We start from the raw sequence: 14,585 nt of genomic DNA, 5'->3' as shown, positions 1-14,585 counted from the left end.
ATCATGGGAACCATGGTGCCTCCCAACCTGGTGGGGGTGAAGGCGTCATTCACAGGGGTAGAAGACCCGGAGGCGCATCTGACGGCGTTCCACACCCAGATGATGTTGTCTGGGGGCTCAGACGCTGTGTACTGCAAAATGTTCATGAGCACGCTAAGCGGAATCGCCATGGAGTGGTTCGTGAGCTTACCAGAAGGGCATATCACGTCTTTCTCTCAGTTTTCGAAGCTCTTCACTGAGCAATACATCGTCAACAAAGCACCTGCAGTGGTGTCATACGATTTGTTCGACGTGCGTCAGTACCAAGGCGAGTCGCTGAAGGACTACCTCAACCGCTTTTGAGCACAAGTGGTTAGACTGCCCAGCAAAGATGAAGATATGCTGGTGCACGCGTTTAAGAAGGGAGTGCTGCCTGGCCCCTTCAGCGAGTCTCTCATCAGGAGCCATCCCAGCACCTTTGCAGAGATCCGACGACGCACGATGGCGAACATAGTGGCAGAAACAGAGGTTTCTGAGAAAAGAGGAAGTGCTGCACCACCAAGACCGCGTGGAGGGCAAGGGAAACCGCAGCAAGCAAGGGTGCATGAGGCCAAGGAGGGGAAAAAGGTGCGGGAAAAACCTCGTCCCTATGCACCAGGCAAAGATCAGAGCAGGGGGCGTGCAAGGGAGAATAACGCACCCCCAAGATACAATTTCATGGTGGGATTGGCGGATCTCATCGCCCTTCCTGCTGTAGCAGCAAGACTACGCGTACCGGAGAAGACTGATAAGGTACTTGGTAGAAAGAAGAATGAGTGGTGTGAGTTTCACCAGGCCTTGGGCCACACACTTCACTCCTGTTTGGCGTTGGGACACCAACTGGTAGAGTTGGTGAAGTCTGGGTTCCTAGCAGATTACCTGCGTGAGCCGCAGGGTGATCGCGCGTCGGGATCCCAGGCTGGAGAATAGCAGCATGAAGTCCCTGTGCACGGGGAAGTGCAAACAATCGCGGGAGGCTTCTCTGGTGGGGGATGCACAGCGTCACAGAGAAGGAGGTACGCTCGGTCGGTTATGGCGGTAGATGCGGTAAATGAGAGCCATTACCCTGAAGTAGATATTGTCTTCAGGAAAGCTGATCTACGGGACGTTGTCCCGCACGACAACGACACTGTGGTCATCTCCCTCATCACGGCTGGAAGACGAGTGCACCGAGTGCTCGTAGATCATGGAAGCTCGGCAGACGTCATGTTCTGGCCGAGGTTTAACAAGTTGCAGTTGTCCCCTGATCAACTGAGGCCGTATACCGGGTGTCTTTACGGCTTTGCAGGAGATCAGGTAGAAGTGCGGGGATACATTGAGTTGAGGACAACGTTCACTGATGGGACGACAGCCCGCACCGAAAGGATAAAGTACTTGGTGGTGAACGCCCCTTCTGCGTACAACGTCTTGTTGGGGGAGGCCAACACTTAATAGGTTGGGCGCAATACCATCAACGAGGCACATGAAGTTGAAGCTGCCATCGATGGAGGGGACCATAATAACCATCAAGTCGGATCAGGCTGAGGAAAGACGCTGTTATGAGAACAGCCTGAAGCAGAAGAGAAGTGTATGCCACGTCACCACGACACCACCACCAGGTGTGCGCGAAGAGCGATCGGTGGTTAGGGAGACACAGGGCGCTCAGAGGATGGAGAACGCTGCGGTGGGGGGCTCCCAGGTAGCCCAAGTTGAAGAAGAAGAGGAAGGCGCGATCGCTCCTCGCGAGTCAGGGATCGCCAGGGCGGTCATCGCCAGTGAGAGAAGGCCCTACCCAGCTGAAGGATGGGTCGAAGTGGACATCGGGGGGAAAAAGTTCAAATTGGGGGGATCCCTCGTTGAAGAAGAGCGAAGGCTGATCGTTGGTGTGATTGAGAAGCACATGGGTGCCTTTGCATGGTCAGCGTCCGACATGCCAGGAATCGACCCCGATTTCCTTTGCCATCGTCTGTCGATGGACCCTAAGGTTCGACCTGTGCGACAAAGGCGAAGGAAATTCAACGAGGAGAAGAGGAAGGTGATCCACGACGAAGCGCAGAAGCTCCTTGCTGCAGGGCACATCAGAGAGATCCAGTACCCCGAGTGGCTAGCGAATGTGGTGCTGGTTCAGAAGGCAAGCGGCAAGTGGAGAATGTGCGTGGATTTCACTGACCTCAACAAGGCGTGCCCCAAAGATTCTTACCCCTTACCCAGTATAGACGCCCTAGTTGATAGCGCATAAGGGGGAAAGTTACTCAGCTTCTTGGACGCTTTCTCGGGGTATAACCAGATCAGGATGCACCCCATGGATGAGTGCAAGACCGCGTTCATGACGGAACGGTCTTGCTATTGCTACAGGGTCATGCCATTCGGATTAAAGAACGCGGGGGCTACCTACGAGCGGCTCATGGATAGGGTGCTCTCGCCCATGCTGGGAAGGAACGTACATGCCTATGTAGATGACATGGTGGTTACGTCCCAAGAGAAGAAGCATCATGCAGCTGATCTGGAAGAACTATTCACCACCATCGCCAAGTACAGACTGAAGCTCAACCCTGAGAAGTGTATTTTTGGCGTGGAGGCTGGAAAATTTTTGGGTTTCCTCTTGACAGAGCGGGGAATCGAAGCTAACCCAGAGAAGTGTGCAGCAATCGTGGCAATGAGGAGCTCGACGACGGTTAAGGAAGTGCAGCAGCTCACCGGTCGCTTGGCAGCCTTGTCTCGGTTTATGTCCGCTGGAGGGGAGAAAGGTCATCCGTACTTCCAGTGTCTCAAACGCAACAGCAGGTTCCTTTGGACACAGGAGTGCGAGGAGGCCTTCATCAAATTGAAGGAGTATCTGGCGAGCCCACCAGTCTTGCGAAAACCTCAGGTAGGCATCCCTCTTCGTCTATATTTCGCGGTGACGGAGAGAGCAGTCAGCTCAGTCCTGGTGCAAGAGCAAGATTAGGCCCAGAGGCCTGTGTACTTCGTGAGTAAGGTGCTGCAAGGCCCTGAAACAAGGTACCAGGCCCTCGAGAAGGCTGCCCTGGCGGTGGTGTTTTCAGCCAGAAGACTCAGGCATTACTTCCACAGCTTCACAGTGGTGGTGATGACTGATCTGCCTATCCAAAACGTGCTGAAGAAGCCTGATGTAGCAGGCAGGATGGTCAAGTGGGCGGTGGAATTGTCCGAGTTTGACATTCAGTACGAGCCCCGAGGACCAATCAAGGGGCAGGTGTTCGCGGACTTTGTAGTCGAGCTGTCGTCGATCGCGACACCTGCAGAAGGTTTAGGTTTCCGATGGGTGTTATCGGTGGACGGCTCTTCTAATCAGCAGGGGAGCGGCGCCGGAGTTATCTTTGAAGGCCCAAACGGGGTACTGATCGAGCAGTCCCTCCGCTTTGCCTTCAAAGCTAGCAACAATCAGGCGGAGTATGAAGCCCTGATCGCAGGAATGTTGCTAGCAAGAGAAATGGGAGCAAGAAACCTGCTGGCCAAAAGCGACTCTTTGCTAGTCACCGGGCAGGTTACAGGGGAGTTCCAGGCAAAGGATCCCCAGATGGCAGCCTACCTGGAGTATGTACAGCTCCTGAAGACGTCCTTCACCGAGTTCGAATTGGTACACGTGCCAAGAGAGCAAAATGCCAGAGCAGATCTGCTTGCCAAGCTGGCCAGCTCAGGCAAAGGGGGGAAGCAGAGGACCGTCATTCAGGAGACCCTGAAGGTACCGCGAGCGTTCGTGTCGGACAACCAGGTACTCCATGTGTGCAAATCAATGGAGCGTCTAACGATCGGTCATCGGTCGTTGACTCAAGAAATGTTGAAAGCACCGAGGGTGAGAGCGCGACCATCGAAGATCGATGAGTCGATGGAGGTCCGCGCGGTGAAGGAACCCGACACCTGGATAACGCCATACCAGTTATACTTAGAAGATGGTGTACTCCCACTCGACGTGGCAGAGGCAAAAAGGATAAAGAGGAGCTCAAGTAAGTTTACTCTAATTGATGGAAACCTCTTTAGATTTGGATTTTCTCACCCTGTGCAGATCTGCGTGCACGGCGAGCAATGTACCAGACTCATGTCTGAGCTGCACGAGGGGGTGTGCGGGAGCCACGTAGGTGGTCGCGCTTTGGCAAGTAGGATACTCCGCGCGGGGTACTACTGGCCAAAGCTGAAGGAGGACTGCGTAAGGTTTGCCCAGTGCTGCAAACAGTGTCAACTACACGCAGACTGGCACAAGGCACCCCCTGAGGAGTTGAGGTCCATCCATAGCCCGTGGCCATTCCACACATGGGGTATCGACATCCTAGGACCTTTTCCCCTGGCGATAAGGCAAATGAAGTTTCTCATCGTGGCCATCGAGTACTTCACCAAATGGGTGGAGGCAGAACCAGTCGCACACATCACCGCACAGAAAGTCGAGCACTTCGTCTGGAAGAACATCGTCTGCCGCTTCGGAATACCCAAGAGGTTGGTCTCCGACAATGGCACCCAGTTCACGAGTCATCAGCTGAGAAAGATGTGTGAAGAGTTAAAGATACAGCAGGTTTTCGCTTCAGTGGAACACCCACAAACCAATGGGCAGGTGGAGTCGGCCAATCGAGTACTGCTCAGGGGGCTGAAGCGAAGACTAGACAAGGCCAAAGGAGGCTGGGCAGAGGAGGTCCCCAGAATTGTATGGTCTTATCATACCACCCCACAGTCCAGCACCCATGAGACACCCTTCAGCCTTGTCTATGGGACAGACGCCATGATTCCCGTGGAAATACAGGAGAGCTCCCCCAGATTCTTGAATTTCATTGCTGAAGAGTCCAATGAAGAACGAAAGGTGAATCTCGACCTGCTGGACGAAGTGCGAGAGGAAGCCAGAGTTAGTGTTGAAGCCGTAAAGAGAAGAGTAGAGCGGAGGCACAACTCTAAGGTGAGGCCCAGGCGCTTCCAGGAAGGTGATCTGGTGATGAGAAAGGTGCATCAGAATGAGATGCAGAACAAGTTGTCTCCAAAGTGGACAGGCCCGTACAGAGTGGTTGAGACGTTGGAGAACGGAGCTTATCGGCTAGAAACTCTGGAGGGAGGAGCAATCCCCAGAACGTGGAACGCCACCCATTTAAAATTTTACTTCAGTTAAGTTGTAAAGTAGTTGCGTTCTCGCGCTAAAAGATACATGCTTTGTATGTGGTGGAAACAATTGAACAGACAAGGGGGCACTCTTTTCCCTAAGGAGGGTTTTTAACGAGGCCACCCAATTAAAGAAAAAAAAAATAAAATTTCCAGCATGTCAAGTGTGCGCAAGTATTAAAGTTAAAATCCTCCTTGCCCCAGGTGCAAGTGCAGGTGATCGGTTAGGCCTTGCTTGCCCTAGGCGCAAGTACTGGCACCGATCTAAGTCTTCCTCACCCCAGGTGTGAGCGCAAGCAGCTAAGGGTTTGAAAAGCCAGGGGTGCTAGTAAGACCAAGGGAGGGAAAGGAAAGATTTTGACAAATGTCCTTACCCACTTGGCATACACCAATATTGGCCCAGTAAGGCTCTTAGTCCGAAACCCTCTTCCCCCCAGGAGTGAGGCAGGGAATGAACGACTCAATCTGTCGAAGGGTGATGACCTTGGGGAAAGTAAGAGGGGTTAGCGAGAAACACTTTTCTTTCCCCAAAACGAGGCATCACCTCGAGCGATCGATGTCAAAGTCTTCTATGCACTTAGCGCTAGAGCGACAGAGAAGCTAAGTGAAGACCAAAGAACGATCGCTGACGAGTCGTCAGTGATTGGTTAGTGGTGCAAAGCAGCGCACAAGAACTGTTAAACACAAAGCTAAGGGAGTAGCTAGTCGTGATCAAGTAGAGGCCAAGATCAAAGGAGGCAGATCGCGCTAGGCCTAAGCTGGTTAACACTTAGTCGTGTGCAAAGGGAAAGACAAAGTTTAAGATTGCGCTGAACCTAAGCTAGCTAACAGTTAGTCGTGTGCATAGAGAAAGGTGAAGCTCAAGTAGAATACAAGAGAAGAAGGTTATACAAATTGAGAGTATATATTCACAACCAAGTCTTATACAAATTCTGAGTACTAAGAAAAGTTGTGAAGAAGTAAAAATTTACAAGAAAGAAAAGAGATCAAGGGGCAGGAGGGGTGAGCTTTCCATCTACCACTTCGTGATAAATGCTGAATTGCGAGAGGTCCAAGTCTGGGAGAACGCATCGGATTTGCTCGAGTGCCAGCTCGAATCCGTCAGTAAGGGCATCAGCACCCACGTTCATCAGATCAGCTTTCTCCGCCTCCAGTTTTTGATTCGAGGCCTCCGCAGCATTTCTCTCAGTGGTAAGGGCAGCAAGGGAGGAGGCAGCTTCTTCCAGTTGGCCCTTGGCTTCAGACAGTTTGCCCACCACCTCCTCAAGCCTCTTCTCTCCAGCAGCGGCCGCTTCTTTGGTGGACTCGAGCTCCCCCACTAGTTGAGAGTTTAGTTGGCGTAGGGAGGAGGTCTCGGCCCATAGCTCCACCACCGCGCAGTCCAGAGAGCTAACAGTTTGCCCCATCAAGATCTCCGTCTTGATGGTCTCTTGGACCTGCGCTAGGTACTCCCTCTTAGCTTTTTCCACCATGCCCCGCATCAGCTCTACAGACCCTTGGGCAGCTTCGAAGTCACTTCGCAGTGACTCCTTGTCGTGCTCAAGCTCCTTCACCCTCTTCTCCAGAGCTATTTGCTTGCGATGCTGGGTGGAAAACTCCAAAGAGAGCACCATCTGCCTGGCCAGGTGCATGTCCACCTCATCACCGCTCCATTCGACGAGCTCTCGGTTGCTGATAAGCTGTCGAACCAAGGTGATGACCCTGCTAAAGTTCTCGTGGCTAGCTCCAGAGGCGCTTGGTCGCGAGCTGGAGCCACCACATTCAGCAGTTGCAGTGGAGGTTGGCAGTGGTGGCGGGAGACCCCCCGGATGAGCGGAAGCGCCCCCAGCAGGAGGAGCAGATGGACCAAGAGATTGGCCTGCTGGGGGGGAGATGACGGTCGAGAAGCTGGAGGCGGCTGTTGGCAGGGAGAAGGAAGACATGTGGGCTCTGAGGCAGGTTGAGTAAAGGGAGGAGGGGGTGAACCTTCCTCTACCTCCACCACCTCGATCTCCCCAGGCTGGAGAGACGAGGCCCCCTCAACCACTGGCAATTTCCTCTGGCGGTGTATGAGAGGAGAGCCAGAGCTTTTCTCTTCGGTTGAGGCAGCAGCAGCAACAAGTGAAGTAGAAGCCTTCACCAGTCTTTTTCTCTTCCTTCCTTGCTCGGGGCCTTCAGCTGGCGCGACCGAGAGAGGAGGGGCTGCAATGGGCTCGGTGGTAGAAGAAGAGGAGCCAGTTCCCTTGGTCCCCCGAAGCTTGGCAAGCTCCAGCAAGGCTTGCCTCCTGTCTTTCCCCGACATTGAATCTACATAGATGAGAAAAAGAAGAGTTAGATGGCCAAGTTACGCAAGTAAGTCAAAATATATAAAAGCATGCATGAGAAGGTGCAAGTATCCTAAGAGGTGGAAGAAAAAGAGCTACCTATGTACTTTTTCAGAGCCACCACATCAAACTCATCTTTGATGAGGCGAGCAGAGTTGTACTTGGCCCCCAGGAACAGCCCACACAGCTCGCGCTCGTAGGGGGCCATGACTTCAAGGTCCCTGGGTTTCTTGAATTCAACCCCAGGAACCCAGTAGAGGGGGTACCCCTCGAGCAGGTTTGGACTTTGTGGGGTGGCAGATATCATGTAGAACCTGCCTTTCCAGTCTTTGAAGGATTGCTGGTATAGGCCCAGGAGCACCCGTCCAGCAACCCCGTTCAGGCTAACCCAGGACCTGTCCCCAGGATTCTTCGCCTCGAAGAAATAGAGGAACACATCCACGGAGGCGTTGTGCCCGAAGTAGTTACAGAGAATCTGGAATGCCCGGATGAAAGCCCAGGCATTTGGATGGAGTTGGCAGGGCGCAACGTTCAACTCCATCATCAGCTCCTTCTCGAAAAAGGTGAATGGCAGGTGTAGCTTCAACCTTTTGAAGATGGCGGAGTAGATGAAGACGAAGGGCACCCCATTGGTGGCCCTATCGTCCGTGCAGATGGGCATCCCTCGAGGAGGAATGCGGACTTGGATGTTGAAATCGTTTTCCCTATCTATGGCGCACGAAGGCTCATCCGGGTCATGGCTCAGAAGGGAGGTGAGATGATGATGTGAATGTAACTACAAGAACACATGATTCTTGACATTCTTAGGAACAACTTGAGCTGGATTTGAAAGGCACTTTACTTTAGAATTGGATCAATGTTCTAAATTCAAGAACTCACCAAAACTAAGCACCAACCAAGACTCATATTGAAGTCCATGTATTGTCAAATTGAATCAAAACAAAAGGAAAGAAGAACAAGAATTAAAACTGGACAGAATTTAAATGATAGCTACTGAACCAAAACAGAATTAAGAACACAATGCTGGAAACACAAAAATAAACGGTAGAAAAAGAAGTAAACTCTAGGAATCAAAACTACCGAATGGAAAATTGAAGAAAAGGGAAGAAGAACACTTATAGAATAAGATGCTTGCTGGATTTTGAGAATTGGAAGAAGCCATTCACGCCACTTAGAACCTTGAACAAAGATAAGTGATGGAGTGCCACCACTTGAAGCTCACCATAGCTCACAAGATAAGGCAAAGAAGAGGAAGACTCAAAACTCACAATTTCTCTCCAAATTTGAGTATAGTCTCTCTACTATAAAATTCCAATCTGAATTTTACAAAGAGAGCACCTCTATTTATAGCCTAAGGTGCTGAAAAGTAAGCTACACAAATTCAAAAAAACTCCCTCCTAAAAAGCTTCTAGAATTTGCGCCTAAAACAAAGCATGAGGAAGGTGTGAACCCTTCTCTCACTTTGGCACCTCCTTATTTACTCCTACACCTATCTACTAACACCCCCCCCTAAGACTCTTAACTAAAGACTAAAAGATGCTTTAACAATAGAGGTTTCTAATGTTTCCCTCTAAGCACCTTTCTAAACAATATTTATTTAAAACTTGGCTTTGCCCTTCATGGGATGGTCTTTGGGCTTTTGTGGGCTTTGGCCTTCTTGGGCTTGGGCTTTATCTTTTGCAAAGATTAACAAGAAAAAATTTAAATGTGAAGGCGAATGATCTTGTTCTTCATTATAAAAAGCCACCTTTAGTTGATTCTCATCATACTCCCCGAGTTGGAGAGAATTCGCCCACGAATTCTGAATCCCTGCATATAACAAAGTCAGTTTACTTTTACAATCAAAAGTGTAAGAAAAAGGAATACATGACTTAGCAGATGGAACCAAAGGGATTGCAGAAAAGGAGGTCCTACAAATCGACCAAGTTGGAAAAATGTGTTTGGGAATGATGATATTTTTGGGAAAAAGACCTCTTAAATGGTGAAACCCATTAGGAGGTATGAAAAAATCATCCCTAACATATTTTAACCAAGGTGGTGTTGAAATAGGAACCTTGGGTAATGAAAAAGATAAAGAAGAAGAAGACCTTGGAGGGTCCATTTGAGGTATAGCACGAGTCAACATGATGGATTTAGAGGAGAAAATGGTGTGACTCGGTGTAGTACTTACTTCTTTTTCTTTCTCATTTTCTCTTTTAGTTTTCATTTTTATTTGGTCCTCATGAACCTCTTTGGGAGAGAGGGGTTTTAATATAACCTTGCGCCCTAGGAAGGAAAAAGACATTGTATTGGATAGGCCATCATGTAAAACATGTCTATCATATTGCCAAGGCCTTCCTAAAAGAAGATGAGAAGCTTCCATGGGCACAACATCACATAAAACCTCATCTTTATACTTTCCTATAGCAAAGTTAATGAGGACTTGTTTATTCACCATGATTTCACCTACTTCACTAAGCCATTGTAATTTGTAGGGCTTGGTATGAGAGATAGTGGGTAAGGCTAACTTCTCCACAACTCTTGTACTAGCCACATTAGTGCAACTTCCCCCATCAATAATCAAGGAACATAACTTGTTGTTGATAAGACATCGGGTGTGAAAAATATTTTCTCTTTGAGTATCATTCAAAGATTTTGGAATTGTGCCCAACATACGTCTTACCATCAATAAGTCACCTTCACAAGGACTTTCACTCTCATTTTCACTTGATGGTCTAAAAGGTGAAGAATGCCTAGGTGAATTGGAATCATGCTCACTAACTACAATGCCTTCATGCATGTACATACTTCGTTTAGAAGGGCAATTAGCAGCAATGTGACCATATCCCAAACATTTAAAACACTTTTGACTAGACGATTTAATTGGGGATTTAGGCCTAGAAGTAGATGGCGTAGGATCCTTGGGTTTGAAAGAAGAATCTTTGGAAGGATGTTTAGAAAAAGAATTTTTGTTTCTCCAAGACTTGGAGTAGTATCCATCATTGGAAGCATTTTTGAAAGAGTTTTTCTTAGCAAGTTGGGCTTCCACCTTCATTGCAAGATGAACTAAAGAGCCCAATGATGAATACTCTTGTAACTCAACAAAGTCTTGAATATCCTTCCTAAGACCACTCACAAACCTAGCAATCATAGCTTGCTCACTTTCCTCTAATTCAATTTTAAGCACAAGCGTTTCTAGCTCTTTATTATATTCATCCACATTTAGCGTGCCTTGTTGAAACCGTTGGAGTCTCAACATGAGGTCTTTCCTAAAATGTGGGGGCACAAATCTAGCGCGCATTTGATCCTTTAAAGAGTTCCAAGAGTCCACGGGAGGACCCTTGTGATAGATAATGTCCTTTACAATTCCATGCCACCATTTCATGGCATAATCACTAAACTCTAGGGTGGCTAGCTTAAGCTTATGCTCATCTTGGATCTCATGGATCTCAAATATTTGTTCACACTTAGCCTCCCAATCTAAATATACATTAGGATCACTTGAGCCATTGAAACAAGGAAGCTTGACTGAAGGTAGCCTAGCCTTTGCATCTTGGTAGTAGCCATTGCCATAGTGAGGTCTCTCCCCTTGGTTGTGATGTCTATGTCCAAGGAATTGGGGTGGAGTTCTCCTTCTCCTATGGTCCTCTTCACGGCCTATGTCATTGGAAGAACCTCTTGTTGAAGGTCTATGTGAATGATGCCCATCATGGATAGAAGGAGATGGTCTAGCTTGTTGGACCTCCATCTTTTGCATTTTCTCTTCCAAGCGTCTAATAGTTCTTTGTACTTCATGTAATTCACCAAGGATTGAAGCTTTGGAAGGAGAATTCTGCTTGTATGATGCATCACTTGAAAATCCAGCCATTTGTAATTAAAAACAGCAAACACACAAAAACAGCAAACAAGTTAAGAAACAAAATTAGCAAAAACAGTGAGTGTTTTAAGCAAAATGCCGAAGTGAATTAAGGCAGAAAAAGAGATCACTCTCAAAGAAATAATGTTCTTGCACCAATCTGATCTTGAGGCCTTGGAATCCTCAAATGAAAGATGTCAAAGCAAGCACACCAATCTCAAGAGCAACCACCACAAAACCAAAGAATCAATAAAGACAATCAAGAAAAGGTATAAGCAACGAAAGGTAATTGCAAAAGGAAAACTATATGTAAGACAAACTCAAAGAGTAAGAATGAAAGACAAGCAAGAAAATAAAGAACTCAATGAGAAAGTAGGCACACAAAAGAATACTTAAGGAAAAGCACTAGAGTAGATGAAGAAAACAAAAAAAAATTAGCGACTGGAAAATTTATTTTTTTTTTAAAATGCAAACTGTGCTTGATATTCACCGATTTAAATGGAATGATGTAGATCGAACTGGATTATAAAATTTAAACCACAGAAACTTCAAGATGTTAACTCAATAATGGCACTGGAATCAATTAAAAACAGTAAGCCAATTGAGAGAAATAAATTTTTCAAAATCGCTGCCAGATTACCGTATTTTTTTCGGCAGAAATATACACTTTTTTTATTTTATTTATCATTTTTTGTGTACTTTGAATTTTTGAATGATTCTTTTTTCTACTTTTTTATAACACTTTGAATATCACAAATCCAGAATTTCAGAATTTTCCAGTGAGTAAATCAATTGCAATAAGAAAAATAGTAAGCACTTTTGTTTTTCAGAAACAGAGGAGTCCTAATAGGAACAAAAAACAGAAATATGAACTAGCAAAGACATAATGGAAAATGATGTATTGGAACTTGTATAGGTCTAGAATACAAGTATGAACTCAATTCTAAAAAGAAAATGCACAAAGGATCAACATCAATTCAGAAAATTATATGACACCAAAGCAAGAAACAATCAAAGCAATAAAAGTACTACTAGAAGTAATGACAATTATGGAATAACATGACTAAGACAAAACTTGACATGATTACAAAATTAAAAGACACATCACAAATTTTAACAACAAGTGAAAGGAAGCTTAAGGTAAACTCTAGGAAGGATAATGCCATTCCAAAAGAGCAACCATACTCATAATAATTATGAGTGCCATAAACCTTTTCACAAGCACTTGGTGTAAAAGAAAAACAGCAAGAATACTCAAGTAAAAATCTAAAACAGAAACTTAAATTGCAAGAAATTAAAAGAGCTCTTGAAATAAAGTGCACACAACTCAACAATTAAACAAGAAGAACCTAAGACTCATGATACCACATGATGTGATTCCACTAGCCATATAGAGAAAGGTTCTTGACCTTCTTAGGAATCACCTTGAGTTGGACAAAATAGAGGCACTTTTCTTAGAGTTGGATCATTTGTTCTAAGACAAGAACTCACCAAAAACTAGTACCAAATCCCAAACTCATTTGGATGAACCAATTTTAGTCAAATTGAACCAAAAAAGAGGAGAAACTAAAAGGAACCGAACAGAATTGAAATTAAAAGGCAAGAACAGAACATAGGTGCTGGAAAAACAGAAAAACCGAACCAAAAAAACTCAAGAACACAAGACAACATGAACAATTGAAAGAGAAGAGAGGAAGGAGAAGAGAGTGCTCATGAAGATGGAAGAATGTTGGATGATCTCGCCACTAGAAGTGTGGAATGCTCCTAGATGAGAGTGATGCCGCCACTTGAGGACTCCAATGATCCATCAAGATAAGACTAGAGAAGAAGGCTCCAAAAGCTCTCCAAAGTTCACTCAAAATTTGAGTAGAGTTTTCTTAGATTAATTCCAATCTGAATTTTACAAAGAGAGCACCTCTATTTATAGCCTAAGGTGCTGAAAAGTAAGCTACACAAATTCAAAAAAACTCCCTCCTAAAAAGCTTCTAGAATTTGCGCCTAAAACAAAGCATGAGGAAGGTGTGATCCCTTCTCTCACTTTGGCACCTCCTTATTTACTCCTACACCTATCTACTAACACACCCCCCCTAAGACTCTTAACTAAAGACTAAAAGATGCTTTAAAAATAGAGGTTTCTAATGTTTCCCTCTAAGCACCTTTCTAAACAATATTTATTTAAAACTTGGCTTTGCCCTTCATGGGATGGTCTTTGGGCTTTTGTGGGCTTTGGCCTTCTTGGGCTTGGGCTTTATCTTTTGCAAAGATTAACAAGAAAAACTTTAAATGTGAAGGCGAATGATCTTGTTCTTCATTATAAAAAGCCACCTTTAGTTGATTCTCATCAGATGACCCTGAGGTAGCAGGGTGGATGTTTCGGCCAGCAACGCCATGGGGGCCCAGTCGTAGACCCTGGCGTTGTCGTGGTAGGAGGTGGCAACAGGCGGTGGTGGAGCTGGCGCACTCGCGGAAGGCTGTGCACCAGAAGATGAGGCAATAATGCGCGCGGTTTGTTTCAAGCGAGCCATCGCGAGATAGCTGGAAATGGAGGAAAAACGAAAAGTCAAAATGAATGGAGGAAGAGGGAATGATGAATGGTTCGGTGAAAACAGAGAGGGGGAAGGAGAAAGAGATGCCCAGGTGAAAAGAGGAAGAAGAAGAAGCAGAAGTCAGAGCGAGAACGCGAAAAAACCCTAGCGTGGGTCGAGAGAGGGAAAATAGAGAAGATGAATGCATGATAACGAGGAAGATAAATGCAATCGGTAAAAATGACCTAAATGGGCCCAGGAAGAAGAAAAACCATACCTTTGGGTGATCGCGAGAGGTTTGGAAGCAGAAAACTTGAAGAAAGATGGGTGTGCAGAGAGAGAGTTCGCAGGAAGTCTGAGAGTCGATTGAAGAAGATGAAGGAACAGTGAAGGCGCGCGCCAATTTGAATAAGAGAAGCGCTAGCGACACACCACGCTGGCCGTCGATGGGGCCACGTGTCGTAAGATTAAGGAAGGAAGTCCAAACGTTAAAGAAGCAGCACGTGAGGTGGCACGTGATGCGGTCCCACTTGCCACGTGGACTGAGGGCACGACCACTTAGTCTCTTCGCCGAGAACGAGTTCACGACTCGAGACTGGGGGGCTTGTGATCCGATCGGTCATCGGTCGTCGATGACGTCAGCAGTAGAGGACCACGTGGACCACTCGCAGGGTGACACATGGACCAGGTGACAGAGAGATCAGGGAGACGATCGCCAAGAGCGGTGATCGGGGGGTCCGTAACCAAGTGACCACTGACAGATCAGGCGGCAGAGAAGTCAGGGGACAGATCACCCAGAACGGTGATCGGTGGTCAGTAACCGAGTGG

Source organism: Phaseolus vulgaris, chromosome 7 (genome assembly GCF_000499845.2).
Source record: "Phaseolus vulgaris cultivar G19833 chromosome 7, P. vulgaris v2.0, whole genome shotgun sequence".
Taxonomy (NCBI): domain Eukaryota; kingdom Viridiplantae; phylum Streptophyta; class Magnoliopsida; order Fabales; family Fabaceae; genus Phaseolus; species Phaseolus vulgaris.
Note: the sequence above shows the minus strand (reverse complement) of the source record.